Here is a 26531-nt window from a genome sequence, read left to right as displayed (position 1 = left end):
ATTGGTGAGAATGTGAATTGGTACATCACTGCGGAAAACAGTATGGAGTTTCATCAAAAATAAAAAATAGAAATACTATATGATCCAAAAATTTCACTACTGAATATTTACCCAAAGAAAATGAAAAAACTAACAAAAAGATAGGCACCCCTATGCTTATTGTAGTATTATTTATAATAGCCAAGAAACATGTGGTGTATATATATATTATGCAGCCATAAAAAGGATGGGATCATGCCACTTATTACAATATGGATGGACCTACAGGGTATTATGTTAAGTGAAATAATCAGATAGATAATAACAAATATCACATGATTTCACTTATATGTAGTATCTAAAAAACAAACAAGCAGAAACAAACCCATAAATACAGAGAACAAACTTGTGGTTGCTAGAGGGGAGAAAGGTGGAGGATGAGCAAAATGAGTGAAGGGGAGTGAGAAACACAGGCTTCTAGTTATGGAATAAATAAATCATGGGAATAAAAGGCATAACACAGAGAATACAGCAAATGATTTTGTAATAGAGCCATATGGTAACTGATGGTAGTTACACTTGGGGTGAGCATAGCATAACATGCAGAGAAGTTGAATCACTATGTTGTGCACCTGAAACTAATATAACATTACATGCCAAATATACTCAGGTAAAAAAATTTTTTTTCAATTTAAAAATACTTTATTGCTACAAATGCTAACCATCATCTGAACTTTCAGCAAGTTGTAATCATTTTTCTTGTGGAAGGTTTTGTCTCTGTGTTGATGGCTGCTGACTGACAGGGTGGTGGGTGCTAAAAGTAGAGGTGACTGTGATAATTTCTTAAAATAAGATAACAGTGAAGTTTGCCACATTGTTTAACTCTTCCTTTCATAAATGATTTCTCTGTAATCTGTGATGCTATTTGGTAGCATTTTACCCACAGTAGAACTTCTTTCAGAGTTGGAGTCAATTCTCTCAAACTCTGGTGCTTCTTTATCAACTAAGTTTATGTAATATTCTGAATCCTCTGTTGTCATTCCAACAATGATTACAGGATCTTTGACAGGAGTAGATGCTATCACAAGAAACCACTTTCTTGCACATTTAAGAAGCAACTCCTCATTCGTTAAAGATTGATCATGAGATCACAGCAATTCAGTCCCATCTCTAGGCTCCACTTCTGATTCTAGTCTCTCACTATTTCTACCACATCTGCAGATACTCCTCCCCTGAAGTCTTGAACCTCTCAAAGTTATCTTTGAGGGTTGGAATCAACTCCTTCCAAATGCCTGTTAATGTTGATGTTTTGACCTCTTCCCATGAATCATGAGTGTTCTTGATGGCATCTAGAATGGTGAATATTTTCCAAAGGTTTTCAACTTACTTTGCCCAGGCCCATCAGAGGAATCACTATCTATGGCATCTATAGCCTTAAGAAATGTATTTCTTAGATAATAAGACCTGGACATTGAAATTACTCTTTGATCCATGGGCTACAGAGTGGATGTTGTGTTAGCAGACATGAAAACAACATTAATCTCATTGTCCATCTCCACCAAAGCTCTTGGATGGCCAGGTGCATGGTCAATTAGCAGTTATATTTGGAAAGGAATCCTTTTTATTCTGAGCAGTAGTTCTCAACAGAGGGCTTAAAATATTCAGTAAACCAGGTTGTAAAAAAATTTGCTGTCATCCAGGCTTTGTTGTTTCATTTATAGAGGACAGGCAGTGTAGATTTAGCATAATTCTTAAGGGCCCTAGGATTTTTGAAATGATAAATGAGCATTGGCTTGAACTTATGGTCACCAGTTGCATTAGCTTTCTAACAAGAGAGTCAGCCTGTCCTTTGAAGCTTTAAGGCCAGGCATTGACTTCTCCTCTCTAGCTATGAAAGTTCTAGATAGCATCTTCTTCTAATAGAAGGCTGTTTTGACAATGTTGAAACCCTGTTGTTTACTGTATCCACTTACATTAATTATCTTAGCTAGATCTTCTGGATAACTTGCTGCAGCTTCTACATCAGCACTTGCTGCTTCAGCTCGTCCTTTGATATTATGGAGACGGCTTCTTTCCTTAAACCTCATGAACAAGCCTTTGCTAGCTTCAAACATTTCTTCTGCAGCTTCCTCACCTCTCTCAGCCTTCACAGAATTGAAAAGAGTCAGGGTCTTGCTCTGGATTAGGCTGTAGCTTCAGGGAATGTTGTACTTGTTTGATCTTCTATCCAGACCAAGAAAACTTACCTCATATCATCAATACAGCTATTTCTCTTTCTGATCACTCATGTGTTCACTGGAGTAGCACTTTTTACTTCCTTCAGGAACTTTTCCTTTGCATTCATTTACGATTTGGCTAGCTGTTTAGCCAACAGGTTCAGATTTCAGCCTGTCTTGGCTTTAGACACACCTCCTTCACTAAGCTTAATCATTTTTACTTTTTGACTTAAAGTGAGAGATATGCGACTTTTCCTCTCATTTGAACACTTATAGGCCATTGTAGGGTTATTAAGTTGGCCTAATTTCAATGATATTGTGTTTGAGAACAGGGAGCCCCCAGGACAAGGAAAGAGACAGGAATGGCCAGCTGGTAGAATTGTCAGAACACACACAAAATTCAGTGCTTAAATTCATAGTCTTACATGGATGTGGTTCATGGCACCCCAAAACAATTACAATAGTTTACATCAAAACAATTACAATAGTTTACAATTTTTCCTTTGCATAAATTTCCCCACCTTGCACAAAATGTTCTTCACTCTGTGGATCCAAGTTAATGGATGCTGCAGCCTCCATCTACCTCCTACTTCTGTTAGGACAATCAGACCAATGTTGCTCAGTAAGATTGTACTCAGGGATTTGAATCTGTGAAACCATGAGCTAAAAACATTGATTTCTCTGCAAAAACCCAACAGATCACCATAACAAATATAATAACAATAAAAGAGTTTAGAATATCGTGAGAATTACCAAAATGTGACATGGAGACATTAAGTGAGCAAATGCTGTTGGAAAAATGGTGGTAATAGACTTGCCTGATGCCACAAAGCTTCTATTAATAAAAATTGCAGCGTTTCCAAAGAGCAATAAAGTGAGGTCAATAAAATGGGATGTGCCTATATATTGGCCTCTGCCCCCAGTTTCTGACACAGGACTCATAAACCCTTATAAAGAGGGATGCTAGGAAAATTTTTTGTTCTTACATTTAGTCTTTGACTCTAGTTCCTGACACAGAGTTCCTAAATCCCTTGAAACGTCCTGAGTGATAGGAATGTCTTTTGTTCTAATAGATGACTCTTGGTGAACTCCTGGATGTAAGTGATCAGAAGTATGCCATGATTAGAAGCTTGAAACTTTCTATCTTCCCCCATACACCCCATGACTAACTCTCCAGTGAGGCAGGAGAAAGGAGGGCTGGAAACAGAGCTAATGATCAATCATGCCTACAAGTTGAAGCCTCCATAAAAATCCCAACAGTATAGGGTTCAGAGAGCTCGTGTGTTGGTGAAGCATATTCTTGCCCAGAGGGTGATGTACCTCAACTCTACAGAAATGAAAGCTCCCATGCTCAGGAGCCTCCTAGACCTTGCCCCATGTATCTCTTCATCTGTCTGTTCAGCTATGTTCTTTATCATATCCTTTGTTATATTACAAAACTGGCAAATGTAAGTGTTTCCCTGAGTTCTCTGAGTTGTTCTAGCAAACAATTGAATCCAAGATGGAGGGGGGCTGGTTTGTGGGACTTCTAATTAGTAACTGAGTTGGACAGAAGTTGTGGGTAATCTAGGGACATACCAATGGTGATTTGCATCTGAAGTCAGGGGCATCCTTGTGGGACTTAATCCTTAGCCAGTAGTTTCTGCCTTGCACTAACTTCAGTTAATGTCTGAATTGAATCGAATTGTAGGACACTCAGCTGGTAAGAATTGCTTGGTCGGGGACACTACACACACACACACTGCCAACTGGTGACCAGAAGTGTCGGAAATGAAGTGTTCTGTGTGAGTAGTAAAGGAGAGACACAGGGAAGAAGTGAATTTTTCCTTTGCAGAAACTTCCCCACCTTCCACAAAATGTTCTTCACTCTGTGGGTCCAAGTTAATGGATGCTGCAGCCTCCATCTCCCTGCTACTTCTGTTAGGACAATCAGACCAATGTTTCCCAGTCAGATTGTACTCAGGGATTTGAATCTGTGAAACCATGAGCTAAAAACATTGATTTCTCTGCAAAAACCCAAACTGTATCCAAACCAAGTCACAAATTTTTCTCTGTATAGATTTATGTACTGTGCCAAGGTAATTTTATCCTTTGTAACATCAGGAAAAGACCCTAATACCCATTAAGCCAGTTTAAACTTAAAATGAGCTTAAAACTGTCTGAAGTTTTGGACGGGATTCTCAGGCTATTCTCTGAAGTAAATGAACCCAAACAACCATTGCCACTGGGCTTCCCAGACTGGTTAACTAACGCCACTTCGGATCCTATGCCCTTTGTCTGCTGTCTGTGCGTTTTGCAAGTGCTGCTTTGCAAGGCTTTCCAAGGACCTGTGAGGGGCTGGATCGTCATAGCACCAGCCCCAAGCTGGTCCTCACGGGAATGTCACAGGTCAAGACCCTTGGACACTGCATGCCCCCTTCTTCATATTACAGTTGGGGTGAGGAGGTCCAGAGAGGGCAGGGCTGTCCCATCTTCTGTACTCAGATGGCACATTTGTTAGGTCCTCTTCCATCCCCATTGTTCCCAACCTCAGCTACACATCAGAATCATGCAGAAGCAAATAAACTCTTCTGACTAGAGAGGATATTTGTTTCTTCGGCCCCACCCAGAAGGGGCCACAGCTTCCACTGACCCCAGCCAAGCCAAGAGCTCGGTGTGAGGTGGTCTCAGCAAGTCTCTTAAGCCCAGGATTGCACATGGGGAGCCTGGGCTGCCTCCAGTTCCTCCCACCCCCAAATACCAATTCCATTTCCAAGACTATAACATAAAGGTCTTGGACCAAGTTATTGTAGCAGCTGCAGTTCTTTGATTACTGGAAAAGCCAGTAATGTTACGGGAAAGGCCAGTAAAGCTATGCGAGTTCAGGTCCCTCAACTATCTTGTTCCTTTGGCATCTCCGGTGCCTACACAGTATCTAGCACATAGTGGCACACAACAAGTATTTGTGGAAGAGTAAATGAGTGAATGAATGAATGAATGAAAGAATGAGTGAACAATACATACATAAGAACAGCAATTCCCCAGACATAGGAAGACCTGGACTAGTTTCTCCTCCCCTCTTTGTAGGTTCTCATATAGATATGAACTTGTGTGTTTAAGAAGGTGCTGATGTAATACTGCTTAAAGTCAGATTCTGATTCCAGTCTATTCTAACCATTTGATCTTGTAAATTAGTCTGCTTGCCTGAGTCTCAGTTTCTGTATGTGTAAAATGGGAAAATCGTCTCTATATCACAGTGTGTGAAAAACCCTTGGCACAGTGCCTAATACATGGCAGACACTCACATGTTAGCTATTGCAGTATTAATAACAAGGTTTGTTTGGATGAATGCCTATCTATAACCTGTATCTATTTCTACATTTACTTAACAGTCATGAAATTCAGGATTAAACAATTAATGTGTTTATCCTACAAATAGTACTGACTGTCTTTGTCCCCTTTTCCAGCTCTGACTCTTTGCCCAGCTTATTTTCAACTCTTAAAGAGTTACAGTCCATGTGTTAAGTGTTACATTTACACTTTCTTCTTGGTTACCAGAGTTACAGCTTATCAACACAGCTTAAATTCTCCACGCTTGTTTCCTATCACTTGTCTCCCAGAACCATCCACTTGGCAAAGCTCTCAGCTCCTTCTCAGTGTGTTTTTTCTCCCAGTCACCTGATATTATGCCTGTCTCTTCTACTGTTTTTTTTTTTCTCCTCAGCTTCTCCTTTTTTGACAGGGATACCAAATGGTTTTCATTGCTTGTACCAGCTCAGATAGCCTGGAGAGCTACACTGAGGCCTCTAAGGCCATGTCTGGGGTCTGGGGCAGAGCACCATGATTGATTAGCAATGGCCACCACTGACATGAGAGAGGAAGGTAGGGCTATGTGGTAGCCATTTGCCATTCTTATTTGGGCAAAGGAAACACTGTGACATCTTTTTGCAGCTTTACTATAAATCTTCAAGCGAAATCAAACGTAGGCTAAAAAACAAAGTTAAATCTTCTAATACAGTATACCACAGTTTGGGCAGGTGCTAAAAAATGATTTCTTTTCACTCTCTCTCTTAGCCAGAGAGAACATCTATATCCCCCTGTCTTTGGGGAACTGGGAGCTTGGTAAAGGATGTTCTTCCTTCTCTCTAGAAAGCACAGGCTACAATAGACAGATTGCTTCAGCAGTAATATTAAATTTGCTGAGTAAACTCAGAGATCTGTTTGGTAAAAGGAGAGCTAGGCTTTCTATGAGATGGGGTGTGTGTTAGGGCTGGTATCCCTGGCCTACGACCAATCCTAAGTGACATGCTTGCTTACTTCCTGAAAGGCTTGAATAAAGTCTCCATATTTCAAGAAGAGGAGGTATCCAGGTTGGGCTATCTTGTGACCAAAGGGCTTAGAAGGGTCCATGTGCAGGTCCTAATGCTCATATCACATTTCCTAAAGAACTCTTCAGAACCAGATTGGGTGCTGGGTACCCATGTCAGGCTCTGGTACTGGCTCCTTTGGACCAGATATGGATAAAGTCCCCCCTCTGGGTCTGTATACCCTGCCCCAATGTGGGCCCATGACTGACTCTTGAGGTTCTCTCCTTGCTTAGAAACCACTCCTTTGTGAGAAGACACAGGGCCAGCAAGGCCACTGACCCCATCTGTCTGACTATTCATCTTTTAGCTACTCCCCCGAGCTTTCCCGTCAACAGTGACAACCTTATTTGTGACCACAGCAGCAGCATCCTTTATAGCTTTGGGCAAGCTTCCCAACTGCTCTATACGTTAGTGCCCCCATCTATAAGTTGGAGATCATACTAAGAGCACATACTTTGTAGGGTTCTTTTAAAGATTAAAAGGGCAAACACATGTGAAGCTGTTAGAACAATATCTAGTACATGATAAATGCTTCCAATGTTAACTATTATTATCATTAGATGCTCTTTTCCTCTTGTCCTATGTGACCCTAACAGCAGTATGAGGTCAACTGAGCCAGCAGGGCTAGAATCCTCTTCATGGGAAGCAACTGAAGTTCTGGAGAGGGAGGGTCTCTGCCCTAGGGCACCCTGCTGGTCCAGGTGCTGGGCCAGAGCCCAGTTCTTTTGAGTCCATCTCTGGAACTCTGGGTGAGGCCCTCTGTGATTTTTAGGACTTGACCCCAGCCCACACTGGTGGCTGATTCTGTTTTGCCTTTGAATTTTTCTCATTAAAGGGATTCTATAAAAATCTGAGATTTTGACTATGTCAAAGTCAGATTGTAATATGTCACTCCATTTATATATGTAAACCTGTTGAGTATACACCTTGGTGTGACTATGGATTTGGCATCCTTGAGAAAGAGAATGGGGGAAGACATTTTATCTTTTATGCTTGTCATTGAACTGCTGTTATTATTGGCTCTGAGACCATTCTAATTCCTTTGTACCATCGCCCAGTTTTCCTACGGAGGAACCCGCATCTGTTATGGGGCAAGGGGCAGAATTTTTAATCCTTACTCTTCTTGTTTCCAAGGAGAAGACTTCTGCCAGAGTAACTCCTTGCCTCCCCTTTATCCTTCATCTCTCCCCAGGGAGAAGGAGTGACTTACCTGTTTGGTGCATTGAGGGAAGGGCACCCCCACTTCTCTCTAAGGAAATACATAGCTCCTTCTCTTCTAAGCCATGATTCTATGGGGTGAGGATCCCCAGGGGGACACCTGCAGTTATCCAGTTCTGCTTGTGATAGGTTGGCTCTTTCTGGGGTTTTAGTTTTTAGAAGCCTGTTACTGAACACTGAAGCAACATTCCACAGCATAGTTTTACCTGTAATAATTGTGGTGTTCTGAGCTCTGTCTGCCTGACCCTGAATCCATCTCTCAAGTATTCTGCATTCAGGCAGAGAAAAGAGGGAGTGTTGTTTATTAGACCTCCTTCACTCCCAAAACCCTCTCCAACTCTCAGTCCCACTCCTCAAGCCTGAACTGCCATGTGGTCCTAGAGGCCAGTGAGCATATTCCCTATCCCTTTGGTCACACTGACCAGTTTAGAATGTACACACGATCCAAACTGTCTCAGTAAGATTCGTGGATAGTTGTGATTTCCACCGGAATTACTTAGAGGAGCATAAAAACCAACACTCATTGAGTGAATTTTTTTCCATCACAGAAGAGCCTGCCTAAATAGAACCAAAGCAAGCAGAGCTGGAAGATGGAAGAGGACAGAGACCAAATGGCAGCGACCATAACTCTCTTCCACTGCCTGAGCTAACATGAGTTGATCTTCATCACTTGCAACCAGAGAGCCTTGGTTATGCAATGCTTCCCTCTCCAACAGTTTGCAGAAAAGCCCCACAACTTTCCGATGGGACCCCCATCATACCCTGCTCCTGATATTGTTTATATTTACCATACACATCAAGTTCCAGAGATAATTCTATGGACCTAGATCTCCTACAGGTACCAGTTTGAGCCCTGTCTGTTAAATGGATTCGGTGTACTTTCATGTAATGTTTAATCACAGAACTTAATGCAAATGTAGTCCCTTTTACCTTCAGCATATTTCACATGGTTCTGTAGCCAATTATCATTTCTATTATTCTCTCAAAACACATCAGAAAGGTGCCTCTCCACCTGCCTTGACCCCTCACGAAACCTCACTGTGTGCCAGAGAAGAGTCGGCAGTGTCAGTCTGGCCCTGACTGTCATCATCTTCTGGGGTTTCTTTTTTTCTTTTTAAAGAAAATGGCCATGTCAGGTACATGGTTCATATAAACCCAAGGGTATCATGGAGGGAATGTTTCACATCTGTATGGCCAGGGTGTGGTTTCTGAAGGGGCTTCCTGAGATAGGTACTAGCCTGGTCCCACAGATGAGAAAGAAAGGCTCAGAGCTGTAGCATAACCTGTGCAGCACTTGGGACTGCCCAACTCCAAGGCTCAGGTTCTTGGTCATAGGGCCACCCCAGCCTTCTGGGTACAGACTCTTGGTGCTCAGCGGGCAGAGAAGGCTTCCATCCTCCCAAGCTCTGGGGTCCATTTCTCCATAGACCATACCAGCAGGGAGTAAGTTTTCTGTCCTCTGAACCTTGAGCATTCCCTGCCTTTATTGCTTCTTTGGACTTAGCCTATACTGATTTGTAGTGAGGTACTTTTCTTCATCTTACCACCCAAAAGGTTGTGATAATATTGCTAAGAAAGCTCAAGCTGGTGGGAGTGAAATCAGGACAGACACAGTGCCAGTGCTAAGTGGGATCACCAAGGTGACGGTGATGCATATGCATATGGTACCTGCTGGGTCTGATGCTTCTCACTATTACACACTCTATCTGGGACTGTAAAATGATAACACTTCTTTGGTGTGGGAAGCCATTTTGCACTATACACCAACTTAAATGTGCATACATGGCATATTTGCTAGGGCTGCCATATTAGAGTACCAACAATTGGTAAACAACAAAAACAATGTCTTATATGTCTGGAGTTTCAAAGTGCAAGATCAAGGTGTTGGCAGAGTTTGCTCTTTCTGATGGTTGTGAGAGGGAATCTGCTCTATGCCTGTCTCCTAGCCTCTGGTGGTGTGCATGCAATCTTTGGCTCTGTGTGGCTTGCAGAGATACCAGCCCAATCTCTGACATCATCTTCATACGGCATAAGCCCTGTGGGCTTGTCTCTGTGTCCCAATTACTCCTTTAAAAGGAACACCAGCCTTATAAGATTAGGCCCCACTGTAATGATCTCATCTTAACTCCTTACACTCTCAATGAGCCCATTTCCAAATAAATTCACATTTTGAGGTGCTGAGGATTAGGACTCCAACATAAGAAACTGGAGTATGGGCATATTTCAATCCATAACACCTAGAAATTTCACCTCTAGGAAGTCACCCTGCCAATGTACTTGCATGCGTTCACAAAGAGGTATTTTATAAGATAGTTTGGCAAAAGCAATATTGGAATGCTCTGTATTAAAGAAGGAGGTAGATGTATATGTGCCACTATGAACTGATTTCTAAGGTATGTTATTAAATAAACATCTTACAAAAGGCAGTGTGCTCATAAAACAGAACATAACTCTGATTTTTGTAGATGTCCATAGTGATGATAAGAAGAATGCACAATCCAAACTGTTAATAGTGTGGTAGGCTCTGGGGAGAATAGAGGGATTAAGGGTGGATAAAGGGCCATCTTGGTTTCTTGGCACACTTCTGATCATTTGAAGCTTTTATACTGAGAATGCAGTCACATATTACTTGAGTAATACAAATAAAATTTGTCTCCTTACCACACCCAGTGGTGAGACTGGACTCAAAAAATGTACTTCTTAAACCACAGGGTCCCCAGAGGGTCTTCCTGGCTCCATGGAGAGAGTGGCTTTCAGAGCCTGAGCAGGGTCAAATCATCCTTTGCCCACTGGGTACTGCGAGTCTGTGCCTGGAGGGCTGGGGCAGCACTGTGGCCACGAGCCTAGGCTTTGGAGATGGGCAGTCGCGAGCACTGCACAAGTTATGACACAGCTTTGAGTCTTGGTTTCTCATCTGCAGGACCAGGTTAACCATCTCAAGGGGCACCTTCTGAGGCCACACCCTGGCCAGATGCCTCTGTTTGTATTAGCTCACATTTCACTTATGGGCCAAAAAACATGTCTAAAATTTACCTGAGGCTTAGACCTCTGGCATCCCAAACAGGCATTTGTGAACTCTTCAAGAAAAAGCAGGGTTCTTGAGTTTGGCCCTAAGAAATGGGTAGAATTTAGTAGGTGGGGAGAGGGGACCGTAGGACAACTCTGACAGAGGCAGAAACACTCCTCCCACCTCCCCACATAGTCCTCCACCTTCTCTATATTTAAAATCATTTTTTTCTAAAACGAAGTCTTCACTTATTATCTCACTTTTTCTTTTTTACTATTTACATATATATATACAGTTGACCCTTAAACACCTGGGCTTGAACTGCACGAGTCCACTTATATACATACTTTTTAAAAATAAATATAGAACAGTACTGTAAATTCATTTTGCCTTCCTTATTATTTAAATAACATTTTCTTTTCTCTATCTTACTTTATTATTTGTAAGAATATGGTGTCTATAACATATAACATGCAAAATATGTGTTAATCGATTGTTTATGTTATCAGTAAGGCTTTTGATTAACAGTAGGCTCATAGTAGTTAAGTTTTGGGGATTCAAAATTATATACAGATTTTTGACTGTGAAGGAGGTCAGAGCTCCTAATCCTTACATTGTTCAAGGGTTAACTGTACTTGTATGTAATCTTTACATTAGTAGGAAACGTTTGTGCATATACATTAATTTCTCTCTCTCTCTCTCTCTCTCTCTCTCTCTCTCTCTCTCTCTCTCTCCCTCTGTATGTGTGTGTGTGTGTATGTGTTGTGAAAAGTGAGGAGGGGATAGAAAGGGAGAGGTGGGGGGAGAGAGGATTTCTAATTTCTATTGATCTCAGACTAATGAGGAAATGGGAACAAAACTAATTAACTAGAAATTCTAATTCCACGAGATATGTTACAAATATCCCTCATAAACAAACAGCTTTCAACAAGATGGAGTCCATTAAAATTCCCTTAAAATGAACATTATTCAAATAGCCCTCTAATATCTCTTTCAGGATTCAGAAAGACCTTCAGGGCCTCAGTGTCTCAAGGTCACTGTTACAAACATCTGTGAGCAGTGAAAACAGGTTGGCTATTTGAGTGTTCTGAGTGTTTGGATCTGGATAAGAAGGAGCTGACGTTTCTATCTTATTCATCCAGCGATCCAGTGGGTTACAGCTCTGTCTGCTGCCTGTGTAATTAATCGTAGGGCTTAGCTAATGCCTTCTAAATTAATGCAATTATCAGTGTCTCCGAATAACCACCTTCGCGAACTGCTATCAAAACACACTGTTGATAGATCTGCAGCCAAAGCAGCGATGCTCCGAGACTGGAGTTGGGATTGATTTTAATTAACTTGTTTCTCATATTACAAAGGTGAGAAAAATACCGATTCTCAGTAGCTCCAGATTAAAAGAATGGAAGAGGGGGTGTGCGGATGGGCAGAGACTCATGAAAATAATAGCTACAAGGTATTTTTGTTCCAAAGCCTCTCTGTCCACACACTGTGTTTTATTACCACAGTTGGCTGGGGCTGAGCCCAGAACCCGTTAGCCTGTTCTCTGCTTCTCATCCCAGGACTGCAGTCTAAGGAGCCCCTGACTTAATTTGCTTTGGGCTGAAATCTTGGAAACAGGGCAACCTTTCCTCTCTTTGCCCCTTCCACCCTGATATTTCATTAAATATTTCATTAAACGTAGAGCTCCAGAACCAAAATAAGGTGAAAGAAAAAGATTTTGTATGATTGAATTTGTTATATGCTATAGCTTCACTTTTAAAGGCTCATGTTTCCAGGAACTTGGCCCAGTCCCTTGGTGTGGAAGGAGCTGCTTCTCCCCTGGGTAGAAGCACACTTCAAAAGGGGTATCCATTCTTAGGGCTGGTTCATGAAGCAGCATCATTGTGGCACACTGTACTCCAATGCAGTTTGCTGTATATTGAGCTGCAAAATGGTCACTGGAAAAAAGAAAGGTCAAATAAGTTTGAAGGATACAGCATATCTCAGCCTCCCTCCCTCCTTCCACTACCCTGATATTCTATATACAATAACATATCAAAGGTTCTGAGAAATCCTGCACTAAGCAAACATGTTTAACCTTGTTTAACCCCAAAGTTACCCATAATGCATGGTCACAACCTCTTCACTTGGACTTCATCCCTATCAGCACTAGGCAGAATTAGTATTAGGTAGAACTCAGATAAGGCACCTTCCTACTGGGGAATGAACCTGAGAGAGATCAGGGCCTTACCTGGAGACCTGTTTTCCCCACCTCTGTCACTACTTGCTGTGTAACCTTGGCAAGTTCCTTCCTTTCTTTGGACCTCAGCCTTCTCTTATGCAGGAAGAAGTTATGCTCTTGGATTCTATGCCTCTGTTGGGACTTCAGACTAGTCAACTCAGTTAAAAACCAGAGCATATAAAGAGACAGGGAAATAGGAGAATTGAATGACTGAAGGAAAGAAGACATAGAAAAGAAAGGGACGTGGCTTCATAGTGAGACCATCCTGAAGAAGATAGCTTTCTTTGCAGAGGGTTAGTGTTAGCAGGAACGAATCTAAGATCCCCTCTTCTAACAGCCTCTGGTGCTGTCAGGAAGGGGACAGTGATCATCTTCCATGTCTGCAATGCCAACATGGCTTCTAGAAAGCTCCTCCACTACCAAGAGCTTCTAGGGTTTTTCTTTTTATGTTTATTTATTTTCAAGGAACACAGCATGAGCAGAGAAGGGGCAGAGAGAAAGGAGACACAGAATCTGAAGCAGGCTCCAGTCTCTGAGCTGTCAGCACAGAGCCTGACGCGGCCCTCAAACTCACAAACTGTGAGATCATGACCTGAGCTGAAGTAAGACTCTTAACTGACTGAGCCACCCAGGTGCCCCAGGAGCTGCTAGTTTTATTTTATTTTTTTAATAGTTTATTTTCAAATTGGTTTCCATGTAACACCCAGTGCTTCTCTCCACAAGTGCCCCCCACCATGACCATTACCCTCTTTCCTCCCTTCCCCTCCGCCTTCAGTCCATGGTTTGTTTTCAGTATTCAATAGTCTTTTATGATTTGTGTCCCTTTTTCTCCCCAGCTCTCTTTCCCCTTCCTCTCCCTATGGTCCTCTGTTAGGTTTCTCCTGCTAGACCTATGAGTGCAAACATACGGTATCTGTCCTTCTCCGCCTGACTTATTTTGCTTAGCATGACACCCTCGAGGTCCATCCACTTTGCTACAAATGGCCAGATTTCATTCTTCCTCATTGCCATGTAGTACTCCATTGTATAGATAAACCACATCTTCTTGATCCACTCATCAGGTGATGGACATTTGGGCTCTTTCCATGATTTGGCTATTGTAGAAAGTGCTGCTATGAACATTGGGGTGCATGTGCTCCTATGCATCAGCACTGCTGTATCCCCTGGGTAAATCCCTAGCAGTGGTATTGCTGGGTCATAGGGGAGTTCTATCGATAGTTTTTTGAGGAGCCTCCACACTGTTTTCTAGAGCAGCTGCACCAGTTTACATTCCCACCAACAGTGTAGGAGGGCAAAACAAAACCACACTGAGATACCACCTCACACTGGTCGGAGCTGCTAGTTTTATAGCCAGGATTCTTTCTGCTGACCTACTATCCCCACCTCCCAGCACCTGTCAGGGGCTGTCATCTAATCAGGACACAAGTGAGGAGGAAATGCAATGTAGCCCAGTGGGAGGGACCCCTGGCCCCATTCTTGTAACTTAAAGCTGCTCCTCTTCTAGGTGAATGCCACTGTCACTGCAGTGGAAAAGTCCTAACCCAGAGGTCAGTCAACTTGGCTTTAGACAACTTGGTAAGAAGAACGTTACCTTGCAACAGCCGAAAACAGAGGATTAATAATTCTCAATATGACTCTTGTTATAACATTCTTCATATGCCCCAATGGGGAGGGGGGATTTCTTGGTGCGAACAAAGGGAAGAATGAAGAGGCAGACCGAGGTTTGCATTCTTGGTGGAGTCTCTTTCTAAGTTGTCTCCCACTCTGTTCAGATCTGTTCCTCTGGGAGATGGGCCTGGCTGCTAATCACCAATTTAATAAAATTTTTAATTTTAAATAAAAATTCTTTTAATGTGGATGAAAGTCACTCTAAAAAGACTAATCACATGGAGCCTTTGTTGTGGTCCAGACGCTGAACAGGCCATCCGTGTGTGATCTTAACCTCCTTTCTCTGCAGAGCCATGTGGTTGGCACTGCTATTATCCCATTGTAGAGATGAGGACCTGAGGCCAGAGCAGACAGCTTCTTCTCATCGTCTGCCTGCTTAGAGCAGAAGCTCCATCCTTGGCTGTCCCTCTTACCTAATCTACAGGTTTAAATGTCCCCTTGATTAAAAGGAGAGATTTCAACTGACTGGTCCTTTTGGTGTTTTATGGTTCTGACATCTCAGATGACTGATGTTGTATGTTCAGATTTCTTTTGTTAACTGGCCAGTGGTTGCTGCTCCAGCACCATGGCCCTCTGGTTCCTGATGTCACTGATTGGTGCCTACTGGGTGGAAGTCTCTGCAACAGTGACTGACAGGTGGACCACACTGGCCTCCGGTTACACAGCCCCAGGAAGTCCCACCTCACCTCCTTCTGAGGGTTATTTCTGGTGAGCTAATCTGTCCTATACCACATGACCCAGCTACCCTGGCTGTAGCTGGCTGGATCAGCCAGGGAGAGCCAGTCCCCCCAGGCAGGCCAGCAAACCATAGAAAAGTTTGATGTGCAAGTTCTGCAAGCCAGAGTTTCCTGTACTTGTGACCATTGGCTAAATCTATCATAGCCTCACTTTTGAGGACTTTGAACTTGAGTTGTAGAAACTGAGAAGTTGGTAGATGGTGGAGCCTAAGATAAAGAGCCACAGAGAGAAAGAAGTAGAAGACATGAGGGGACAGAAGGCAAAGGGCAAACAGGTGGTGGTAGTGGGAATGGTGGGGGCAGAGATGAGATCACACGTACCAAGTATGGTGGAAGACAGACATTTGGGGCTAGGAAGTAAAGGGTAGTCCTGGTGAGGGAGTATCATGAGGTCCAGCTGCTGGAGTTGCCACCAAACCCCCTGCATCCATCCTGGGTTCTGGAAAGAAGCCGTCCTGCTTTCCTTACTCTGCTCTGTATCCTAACATTAATCCTATGTAACATTGGTGAGGGGCTGGAATCCTGTTCCAAAAAGCAAGCGAACATACCTCATGACTCTTGCGTTCTGCTAATGACTTTAGCTCATTAGGTGAACTGGCTGCTTTTCCCTGTCCAACTGAATCACTTCTCCAATTCCTTTCCTGTCCCGTCCATCATCAGAGGAGATTTGATGCCCAGGGTCTCCCTCCTTCCCCCATCACTGTCCCTCCTGGTTCTCGCTCCCTGTCTCCTTCCCTCTTTCTCTGTCTTAATCTTTCTCTCAAATGAGACTTCAGAACTCCTCAGAGTGGGACAACGAAGCATCCATGCTCTTTAAAAATGCTGTCTGACAAAGGTGTGGGAGGATTTTACTTGATAGAGAGCTGGAGAGAGAATTTCCTGGATAAACCTGTCAAGTAGTTTCTTTTACGAACCTGCATGTCCTGCTGGCTGGGCTGTCAGTCTTGGTGGAAGCAGATGGAAAAATTCTTGCTGTGCTCATTGCACTGAAGGCATTTATATCCCATCAGTCCTGCCCCCTGAGTATCCCAGACCCCTTTTAGGAATATCCCGACCCAGTGGGTCTGAAGTGGGCCTGCAGCTTTGAGGCTGGAGATGCAAATGTCCTGGAGAGAGCTCTCATTGACTGCCTCCACCCTACTGACTCATTGTTTATGAACAATTCTTGGGGAGGGACTTACTGATGTCATTTATCCTGGTCTCAAAAACTAGGCATATTCTCCTATACATCAGGCACATAGCAAACCATAATTTCTAGGGAAATACCTTGGAAACTGTCAAAGACCCTGTCACTACCAACATTCTTGACCTTTGATCTTATATTACTTAGGATTATCTGGTGACCAGGGTCAGAAATCTGGCTAATCTAGATTAAAAAAAGAAACTCACAGGGTGACTCACAGTCAGTTAAGCATCTGACTGTTGGTTTCAGCTCAAATTATGATCTTGTGGTTTTGTGGGTTCAAGCCTTGCTTTAAGCTCTGCACGGACAATGTGGAGCCTGCTTGGGATTCTCTCTCTCTCTCTCTCTCTCTCTGTTCCTCCCTCACTTGTACTGTCTCTATCTCTCTCAAAAAGTAAATAAACTTAAAAAAAAAAAGAAATGCATTGCAAGGACTAGGTGGCTCATTGGAAATGCTTGACTGCAAAGCTTTGAGGACACAGAACCAGGCCAGTTCTGGTGGACAAGGCAACAGGAAATGATGGGCAGTCTGTTCAAGTCATCACTGGTGAGATGAATCAGCAACCAGGATTTTCTGTCCCTCTGTCACTCTGCTCAAGGCTCAAATTCTCATGAGAGAGAAGGAATAATTGGCCTGGTTGGGATGATGTGCCAAGCATTGCCAGGATCACCTTGATTGGCAGTCCTACTGCATGCAGTGAAGAAAGGGGAAAACCAAGGTCTGTTACCAGAGGAAGAGGACATGGTGCTATGGAGCCACAGCATTATTTCTCCATCCATGATTTTCCATACATGTCTTTGTTCTACCCTTCATGCTTTGCTTGCTATACCATTCACAGATTTGGAACTTTCCAACATTCCTCCTGATGTTTTCACCTCAGGTCTTTACTCAATCATTCATTTGTTTACTCGACCAATAGCAGTGTACTGAACACCTATTGGGATCACACTGCACAGGAGCTCTGGTTCTGTGTCCCCATGACCTTAGCATCCTCTGTGGTCCCCTTCATTCCTTGGCTCAGTGAAACCTCTTATCCCACCTTAGCTCAGTCCATCTCTTTGACTGGTGTCCAACTCTGGACAGTTCTAGGTCCACCCAATGTGGGAATAGTTAGAAAAAATTTGGGAAAATGTGACTCTCTATATGAGTAAAAGTTTTGTGGTAACTTTTAGACATTAACACCAGAAAGTGAGTCAGCATGTGCCCCTTAGGTGGGGCAGATACTTTTGGGTGGGGGGATGGGAAAGAAAAATATGTTGTCTGGGACACTAAGAACGCAGTTTAGCTGGGTGAGTGGAACATACTAATAACATGGGGTACTGGGCACCTAAGTGGAGTAGGAAAACATGCAGACGAAAGTGAAGAATGGGACAGCATGAAGGAGAAAAATGACACCTGATTTGGAGCCTGAGGATCTACTTCTGTATCTTAACCATATTGTCTACCAGTTGAGGACCTTGGGTCCCTAATGGGGCCTCTCTCCTAAGTTCTGCCCAGATGGAAAAGCCCTAGTCTTATGTATTCTTTCCACTCCAGATCATGTTGGACTCACATTTCCTCTTTATACCAAAGCCAAAGGAAACAATTCCAACAGCCTGTAATGTAAATCACAGGAGATGTATTACTTTCAACCAGAGAGAAGCTTGTTATAAGAGGAGCATCATACATGCCTGCAAAGATAGGAACCCAGCTCGCAGTGTCCTTGGCAGCCTGTCAAGGGGTCATCCGTCACCACCACCACTCATGCCCACCTTTGTGGCAGTCACCAGCCAAGCATGAATCAGGCTTCTGACCCTTGGCGTGAAGCCTAGAAAGAGAATTCAGAATTATCTCCTCCAAGGAATAAGGACACTTAGACCCCAACCCTCGCATCTTTAAATTTTGTTAGGATCACTTTGATGGTTTCCCTAGAACTGGAAGACTCTCATTCAAAATGATCTTGGACACCTATTCTCTGATCACTCCAAAATGGGAATGGAATACAACTGTCCATATATACAATCAGAGAGGGGTGGTCAGGTTGCTCACTGTGCCATAGGAAGTCAGGCAGTCTGGGGCTCATTCTTGCTTTTTGTAGTGTTGGTTGGTGATACAAGCAGATTTGGGAGAAAGTGGGAAGTAAGAGGTCAGTGATATGCAGAGACAAATAGATTTTGGTTCTTCCTTTGGTTGAGATACCTCTCTAATATCTTTTTAGGCTGTGAACCAGGACTGTTTCCTAGAGCACAAAGACCAATGACCAGGGTGAAGAGTATGGTGAGTACAGCACTCCAGGCCCTCCGAATGGCAGGTGCCAAGTCTTAAAATTATGGGGATGTCTGTGCTGAGTATTAGAAGCACAACCTGTGGAGGTTAGAGCACTTGGCACCTATCTTAGCCTGTCCAGGCAACTATAACAAACTACTAGAGACTGAGTAGCTTATAAACAAGAGAAATTTATTTCTCACAGTTCTGGAGGCTGTGGAGTCTAAGATCAGGGTCCCAAGCATGGTTCAGTTCTGGTGAAAGCTGTCTTCTGGGTTGCAGACTACTTGTTGTAGCTTCATATTCTGGCAGGGTTGAGCTAGCTCTAAGGCCTCTTTTATATGGTCCGTAATCCCATCTATGAGGGCTCTGCAATCCTGATCTAATAATCTCTCAAAGCCTCCACCTCTAAACACTATCACCTAGCGTCTTAAGTTTTCAGTGTACATATTTGGGGAGGGCACAATCATTCAGACCACAGAAGCATCTGTAGAAGTCATATCTACGTCTCTAGGTTGTGGTAGGGTCTCAAAGATCTAATAGATAGGAAAGTCCTGAAAACTCATGTACCACATCAATTAGCTGTATGGCTATACAAGAATAACAGAGAGAATCTAACTGGTCTTGTGTTTCCCTACAATAGGGAGAAAGGCTTCTTTCATCAGTATGAATTCTTATTTAGCCAGTCTCCATTTCTTAGAACCAAACTTCAGGCTTTCCTAGGGAGAGACCACGTTTTACTCTATGTATTCCTCATTGCCTAGCATGGGACCAGGAACATGAAAGAGGGTCAATAAACATCTGTAGAATGAGTTATGAATATTCAGAAGGGATGAAGAATGAAAACTACAAAATATGAAACAAAAGAAGGTCCATCATCACAAACTTACATGTCTTTAAGAGTCACACAAATAACATTAATGAGTGAAATGGGTTGGGCAGAACACAACAGGAAAGGGTGAGAACTGTGGTAACCAGAGAGGGCATGTCACATTCTCAGAGGGAGCATCTCATTTTCAGCTAATTGTTGTCAGGAGGAAATGTGGGCTCAATAAATCGAGATCTTCAGAGCATTCATTCATTCATTCATTCATTGAGAGAGCATGAGTGGAGGAGGGGAAGAGAGAGAGGGAGAGAATCTCAGGCAGGCTCCACACTCAGCACAGAGCCCAATGCAGGGCTCCATCCCACAATCCTGGGCTCATGATCTGAGCTGAAACCAAGAGTTGGATGTTTAACTGACTGAGCCACCCTGGCGCCCCCAGAGTATTTTGAACAAAGCCTGAACTCTACACTGAAAAAAAAAATGGTGACTTCATATTTATAAAGTTTTGGCAACTAATTCAAATACAAAAACCGAACAAGATAAAGCAGTATGTAGAACCCTCAAAATATATCTATTGGCTAGGTTTGGTGTGAGACCCAACATTATGAGACTTTTAAATACTACCTCTTCCTTCCATGAGTGATAAGACAAAGGCTAGGGACGGAGAGTGGCTTGCCCAAGGAGGCAGAGCTCGTGATAAGCAGAAGGTTGTGGTGAGGAGAGTGGCAAGGAAGTGCTTGGGAGCATCCATGTACCTTCTGGGAAGGTAGGACTCCTTTCCGTCTCTCCCTGGGGTTCCTGAACTTCCTCGTCCAGCCTGTTGGCAAGAGGCTTTGGAAAGGCCAGGCCACAGTCCCTGATATGCTTGCCATGAACATGCTACGCTCATGTTCTCTGCATAAATAGCAGTCATTGTGGGTCCACCTCCCTGATTAGAGCCTGGGCACCAACAAATACAGCCAGAGGAAAGGACAGACTGTGGAGCTTCTGAGGAAAGGAGCTTCCCTGGGGGAGCCTGGTCCATGGCCTTGGCCCTGGCAGCCCCAAAACAGGCAGCCCAGCAAGCCTGTTAACTCTGTGCAGACAGGCAGAAGAGGGGCAGGGAGGAGGGACCTAGGAAGCCACAGTGAAGAGTAATGAGGCCCCTCCCAAACCCTCCCTCCTCTGGCCCCAGGAGCTGTTGCCTTAGACCCAGGGATGATTTGTTTGCCCACAAAGCTGAATGGGATGACAAGCAAATCATCGGATTGGCTGAAAATGACTGGTTAATTAGGAAATGAAATCAGGGACTATGCGCTCAGAGCTGTTTGTGGGTTTGTGGGAGTTTGTTTGCTTGGTTTTATTGAGTGGGTGGCTCTCACCATCATGATAATAGAGAGCTGATGAACAGAGAAAACACAGGAAATCATTTGGCCTTCAGCCCAAAATGAGGCCTGCAGGGATGAGGATTTCAGTGTTGGAGGAGGGGACAGCAGCTGTTCTGGGCAGCAAGGCAAACCAGGACTAGCTCTTCTTGGCCAGAACAGACCTCTCCACTCAGGACACCCACCTTAGTTCCCTCCCAAGCTTTGGCTGCCCTCCTGCCTCTTCGCTCAAGTCCAAGGCCAAGCTGGTTTTCAGGTGTGGCTATGAGCTCTAGGGGTAAGCTTGTACCACATAGGGATCCTCTAAAAGGAAAAAAAGAACACAAATTTAGGTATGAAAGTGAATATTGATTTTGAATGAAGAAAGGAATTCATAATGAATAAAAAAAATTTAAAAATTGACACAATACACAAATATCAGAAAAATACAAAAGTTTGTATTAATTAACTGCTGGTATATCTCTAAAATACTTTTTTATTCTCACATGTATTGGCTTCATATTCTCTTTGTTTCTCTATCCATCAGTGATTAGATTATATGATTTTTTCTATAGAGAGAATAGAAAGATTCTTTGTGCAGAAGAAAGCTTTCATTTTGGTGAGCTGTCAGTGAGGATGAACTCCTTCACTTCTCATGGCACATGTTTAAGGATTAGAATAACATCCCACAGGCTAGCTTCTAGCTCTGTCCTCTCTCACTTTCTTCTGGTGTTGAGCATGCTCTCCTTGAGATATGATTCCTGGCCTTATACCTTCATGTTGTAATGCCAGGTGAGTCAGTAAGAGTGAGAGCTGGAATATCCCTGGAAGCCATACCCACACCAGAACAGTTGGCAATAGCTTTACTATACATGAAATTAACAGAGCTCTCTCTATATATCCCACTGCACTCATGCTAAATGTAATTCCAAGCCAATTCTTAGGCCGATCCTCCTATTCAACACCTCCTGCCATGAATATATTGCAAGGAAAAGAAATAGCAGTCTTAACTTATGTGGTTCAAATGTCTTACTCTTGCAACCTTTACAAAGACATCTGGGTATGTGAACCCCTTGTTAGTGCCTTTCCCAGGGTTTTAGAAGGAGTTGTTGCATGTGAGGACCCTGGAATCCCATTAGCTTTCTGGTAATTCCACTAATAATTGAACTCTGCCAGCCCTTTGTCCTGATTTTCCTCCATCTCATGTCTTCTCAGGTTTGGCAGAGTGGAATTCAAATTACCAGCTCTGACCCACACTGGTTGTATAGCTTTCAGGAAGCCACCAGACTTAGCTAAGCCATGACTACCTTGCCTCAATATTGGGAAATCTCCAGTTGCAAAGAGAAAGTGAGTTTTCCCCCTTTCATGGGGTAAGTATTTGGCAAAAGGAAGAGCAGAGTTGGGCTGAACAAATACAGGCATCACTTGGGAACTGCTACTGACCTTTTGAGATGACTTGGCTAAGTATTGCTCCAAGTCTATTTTGTGGAACAAGAGTCAGCTGCTCAGATGACAACATTTATTGAACACCCACTTATCAGCCAGATACTCATTGAGGCAATAGGACTATAGCAGTGAATACTGAAACATGGCTCTGTTTTCAGTGAGCTTATTTCAGTTGTGGGGGAGGCAGGGCAGACACTTGGAAAAAATAATATTGTTACAGGTAAATGTAAGTAGAGAAGGTAGTAAATAGAGGCTGCTGCTCGAGGAGGCTGTCAAAGCAGATGAGTAATGACTTCCAGAAGACCTGAGCAAGAAGGAGAGACAGCCACATGAAGATCTGGAGAAGTAGTCCAGACAGAGGGCCCTGATCTATAGCAGTCTTGACCAGTGTGAGGGGCAGATGGGAGTCACAGCAGATAGCAGAGGACAAAAGGAGATGGGTTTGGTAGGGGAGCCCAGGTCAGAATATGCACAGCTTTGAATGGAGGCATGGAGTTGGGGTTTTATTCACATAGGGCTGAGAAACCACTGGAAAAAACAGGCACATGGTAGGATCTGTTGTGAATTTTAATACAATAATTCTGGTCTGTAAGAAAAGAGCTCTTTAGGGGCGCCTAGGTGGCTCAGCCGGTTAAACATTCAACTTCAGCTCAGGTCATGATCTCACAGTCTGTGGGTTCAAGCCCTGCATGGGGCTCTGTACTGACAGCTCAGAGCCTGCTTCCAATTCTGTGTCTCCCTCTCTCTCTGTCTCTGTCTCTCAAAATAAAATAATAAAGACATAAATAATTTTAAAAAGAAAAGAGCTCTTTATATGGCTGTAGAAGTGAAGTCAAGAGATCAGTTGGGAGACCATTATGTCAGTTAAGCTGAGAGGTTATGGTGGCTGGGTTGAGGTTATAGAGGAAGAAATGAAGACAGATGGTGGGATTCAGGATATAATTTGGAGGCAAACCCAATGTATTAACATTTGGAGTGGATTTAGGCTGTGAGGAAAATAGAGAGTTCAAGGATGACCCCCATGGTTTTTAGCCTGAAAAGGTAGATAAATGCTGGTACCATTTAAAGATTGAGGAGTTTTGAGGGCTGAGGGTTCCTTTCTGGGGCAGATTTGGGAGGGGTGAATTATTTATCTCTTTCTATAGAACAAAATACCCCCAAATTTAGGGACTGCCAATGGCAAGAATTATTTATTATCTCTCCCAGTTTCTGTGGGTCATTCATTCAGGAGTGGGTTAGTTGGGGGTGCTGGCTTGAGGTTTCTCCTGAGGTTGCAATCTTCTTAAGGCTTGATCAATGCTGAATAACCTGATTTCAAGGTGTCTGTCTTAAACAGTAGGCAATTTGGTGTGAAGTCTGAGTTCTTCCCCACATGGGCTTCTCCACAAGACTATTGAGTGTCCTCACAATATGGTGGCTGGCATTCCCCCCCACCCCTGCCCTGTGGGTGCAATCTAAGAGAGAGTAAGGTGGAAACTAGTGTTCTTTCTGGCTTAGCCTTGGATGTGACAAATAGTCACATCTGCAGTATCCTATTGGTCATAGCCTATTCTGTGTTGAAGGGACTACACAAGAGTATGAGGCATACATGCCTTTTATTGGCATGACCAGTGGACTCCCTCTGTTGCAAGTGACAGAAAACAATTCAAGAGAGCTTAAATTGAAAAGGAATATATTGATTTTGAGAAATGGCAAGTCCAGTGGAGAATGCATGACTGGATCTAGGAGCTCAGATGAAGCTATTTGGACTCAGTGCTTATTCTTTTTTTCTCTTGGCTTCCATTCTCACATGGGTTAATTCCCAAGGGTGGCCAGATGGCTGCAGATTCACAACCTTTATATCCTTACACTGCCAAGTCCAGCTGAAAAGAGAGCCTTTCTTCCCCAATAGTTTGAACAAAAGTCCTGGACCTGGTTCCCAATTCTACTGACTGACTTTAGCCTGGGTCTAATGGCAACCTCTTAGAGTTAGAAAGTAAAGCCCAATCCTTCCAAAGGATGGGATAAGACTGGTATAGAGCTATCTTAGCTCTTTAGGCACAGAGGTGGCTGAAACCAAGTGTTTTCCTCACAGAACTCAGTCCAGTGTTAGAACAGGTACACAGGTAGAAAGAACAGCAACAGAGGGGCAGCATGTACCTCCAGAGAGATAGAATGGGCACCTGAGCTGGTGCTCTTATGTTAAAGGAGTAGGGATTAATCTGAGATAGGGCAAGGGTGCTCCAAACAGAAGACACAGCATGTGCAAAATCAATGAGTCAAAATATAGTGGTTTGGAGATGAGTGGAGAATTACATCCAATTCTAGAGAGCTAATGGCAAAAGTGACAGAGAAATGATCTGGATTGGAGAGCTGTCTTGGACCACAAAGACCTTCCACTTACCCTTAGGGCACTGAGCAGCCTGTGGATAGGCAGCGGACAACCCCATTCGGTTTCCATTCTCAGTGGGTCTCTTTAGCAGAGGCTAGAGGTGAATCAGAAGGGGCCAAGCCTGACTTGGGGATGGGTCAGACAATAAAGAAGTGGTGGATGTGGTCAGTTGGGGTAGTCTAGGAAGGAAGGGAGTGGGTCTGAAGGAGAGAGGAGCCAGGAAGACTAACAGAGAAAGTGGGTTTGGAAGGCAAGACCCTGGCCAGTGCCAGTGAGAAGGCAGGCTCATGGGCTACTTGGGGTGCATGACAGGTAAGGAAGATAGAAGTGGCAAATCTAGTCCTTAGCACCTATCCTTGCAAGAGAAGTCTTTGCACATATCCCAAAGAACCTTTGAAAGGAATTTCTGTGCAGTGCTATTTGTAATCAGAAAAGTTAAAATGGGGATACAGCCTAGATGTTCTGCAGTAAGGAATGGCTAAATTACAGTATAGCCAGCCTGTAAATTACTACACAGCAGTTTAAAAGACAGGCAACTATTTTGATGTGGAAAGATAGCCAAGGCATCTTGAGTAGGAAAAAAGTAAGTTATCAAATTATATGTAAGATATAATTTAAGACAACAGAAACAAATATGTGTGTGTGTGTGTGTGTGTGTGTGTGTGCATGTGGCTGTGTGTCTGTGTGTACATACGTAAATACATCTAAAAAGGTTTGGTGGAATGCAAACCAATTGACCTCCAAGGAAATAATTGGGAACGGCAATGTGGTTCAGGGCCTTTAGCTCAACCTCCAATGTTTGCATGTTTACAATAGGACTGCTGTTGAGTTGAGGGACCTGGATGAGTCCACCAGGCAGCTGGATGTACAACTCCAAGGCTCAGAGAAAATCCAGTTTGCAGAATCATTTGGCATATTCATGTTTCAAAATGCTGTGCTTTAATACAGTCTCTTAATTAGGATTGCCATGGCTGTAAGAAACAGAAGCCCACTCAAGCTACTAAAGCAAAAAAGGGAAGACATGTTTTAAGGACTCAGGTCTGAGACCCCACGGTAAGAAACATGGCCTCAGAAAAGTCTAGAACTAAGGCTGCAAAGCCACCAGGTATTGATGGCCACTTTTCTCTATCATATGTTATCTCCCTCTTATTTGGGGAGAGCTTGTTAAAGATCTTTCCTAAAGCAAAAAGTTAATTTGGATGGAGTCTTTCCATCCCATCCATCTCCAGACAGGTTCTCTAAGCTCTACCATTTCCCCAATACCACCTGAGAAAACCAGGCTGCTGCCTCCATCCTTGTCTGCCCTGGTCACAGTGGTTTTTGTGGCCATCCATTGAAGAGCCACATGGAGCCTTTCCTGCCCCCACCTCCTCTTTGCTAATTCAGCTCTAACTTGGTTGCATCTGTTTTGCTGGCAGCTTCATGCAAGCTAAAGTGAAGCATTAAGGAAGAGGAGAAGAAGCTGCCAGAGACTTTCCTGTGACTCGCTGCTAATAAAGTTGATTAGACTGACAAGTCTCTCTTGTTTTATTACTGACAGCTTGTGTCCTCATTTTGATTTATCACCACCACACCTACCTGAGTCAGGAGTGGAGATTAGCCCAAATTAAAGCTTGGGTGACTCAGGAGAGCTGAGACATGACAGCAGGTAGGGATAGAGGGTGAGGGGATAGGGCAGCAGCTAATATCTGTGGGTGGGTGGACACAGACCCTGGCAGAGTGAAA

General features: G+C 43.4%; 1 long non-coding RNA gene and 1 pseudogene across 1 annotated transcript; one reads left to right on the top strand and one right to left on the bottom strand.

Moving 5' to 3' along the window:
• Window positions 1-696: 696 nt before the first annotated feature.
• LOC115279732 lies at window positions 697-2476 on the bottom strand (annotated as a pseudogene).
• A 12021-nt stretch (window positions 2477-14497) lies between these two features.
• LOC115280518 lies at window positions 14498-26318 on the top strand. Its single transcript, XR_003903817.1, has 5 exons — window positions 14498-14562; window positions 18774-18832; window positions 22205-22336; window positions 25767-25859; window positions 26225-26318. It is a non-coding gene; the product is annotated as an uncharacterized LOC115280518 (long non-coding RNA).
• Window positions 26319-26531: the final 213 nt, after the last annotated feature.

Source organism: Suricata suricatta, chromosome 16, assembly GCF_006229205.1.
Source record: "Suricata suricatta isolate VVHF042 chromosome 16, meerkat_22Aug2017_6uvM2_HiC, whole genome shotgun sequence".
Classification (NCBI taxonomy): Eukaryota; Metazoa; Chordata; class Mammalia; order Carnivora; family Herpestidae; genus Suricata; species Suricata suricatta.
The sequence above is the reverse complement of the archived record's forward strand: the minus strand, read 5'-3'. Positions and strand labels throughout refer to the sequence as shown.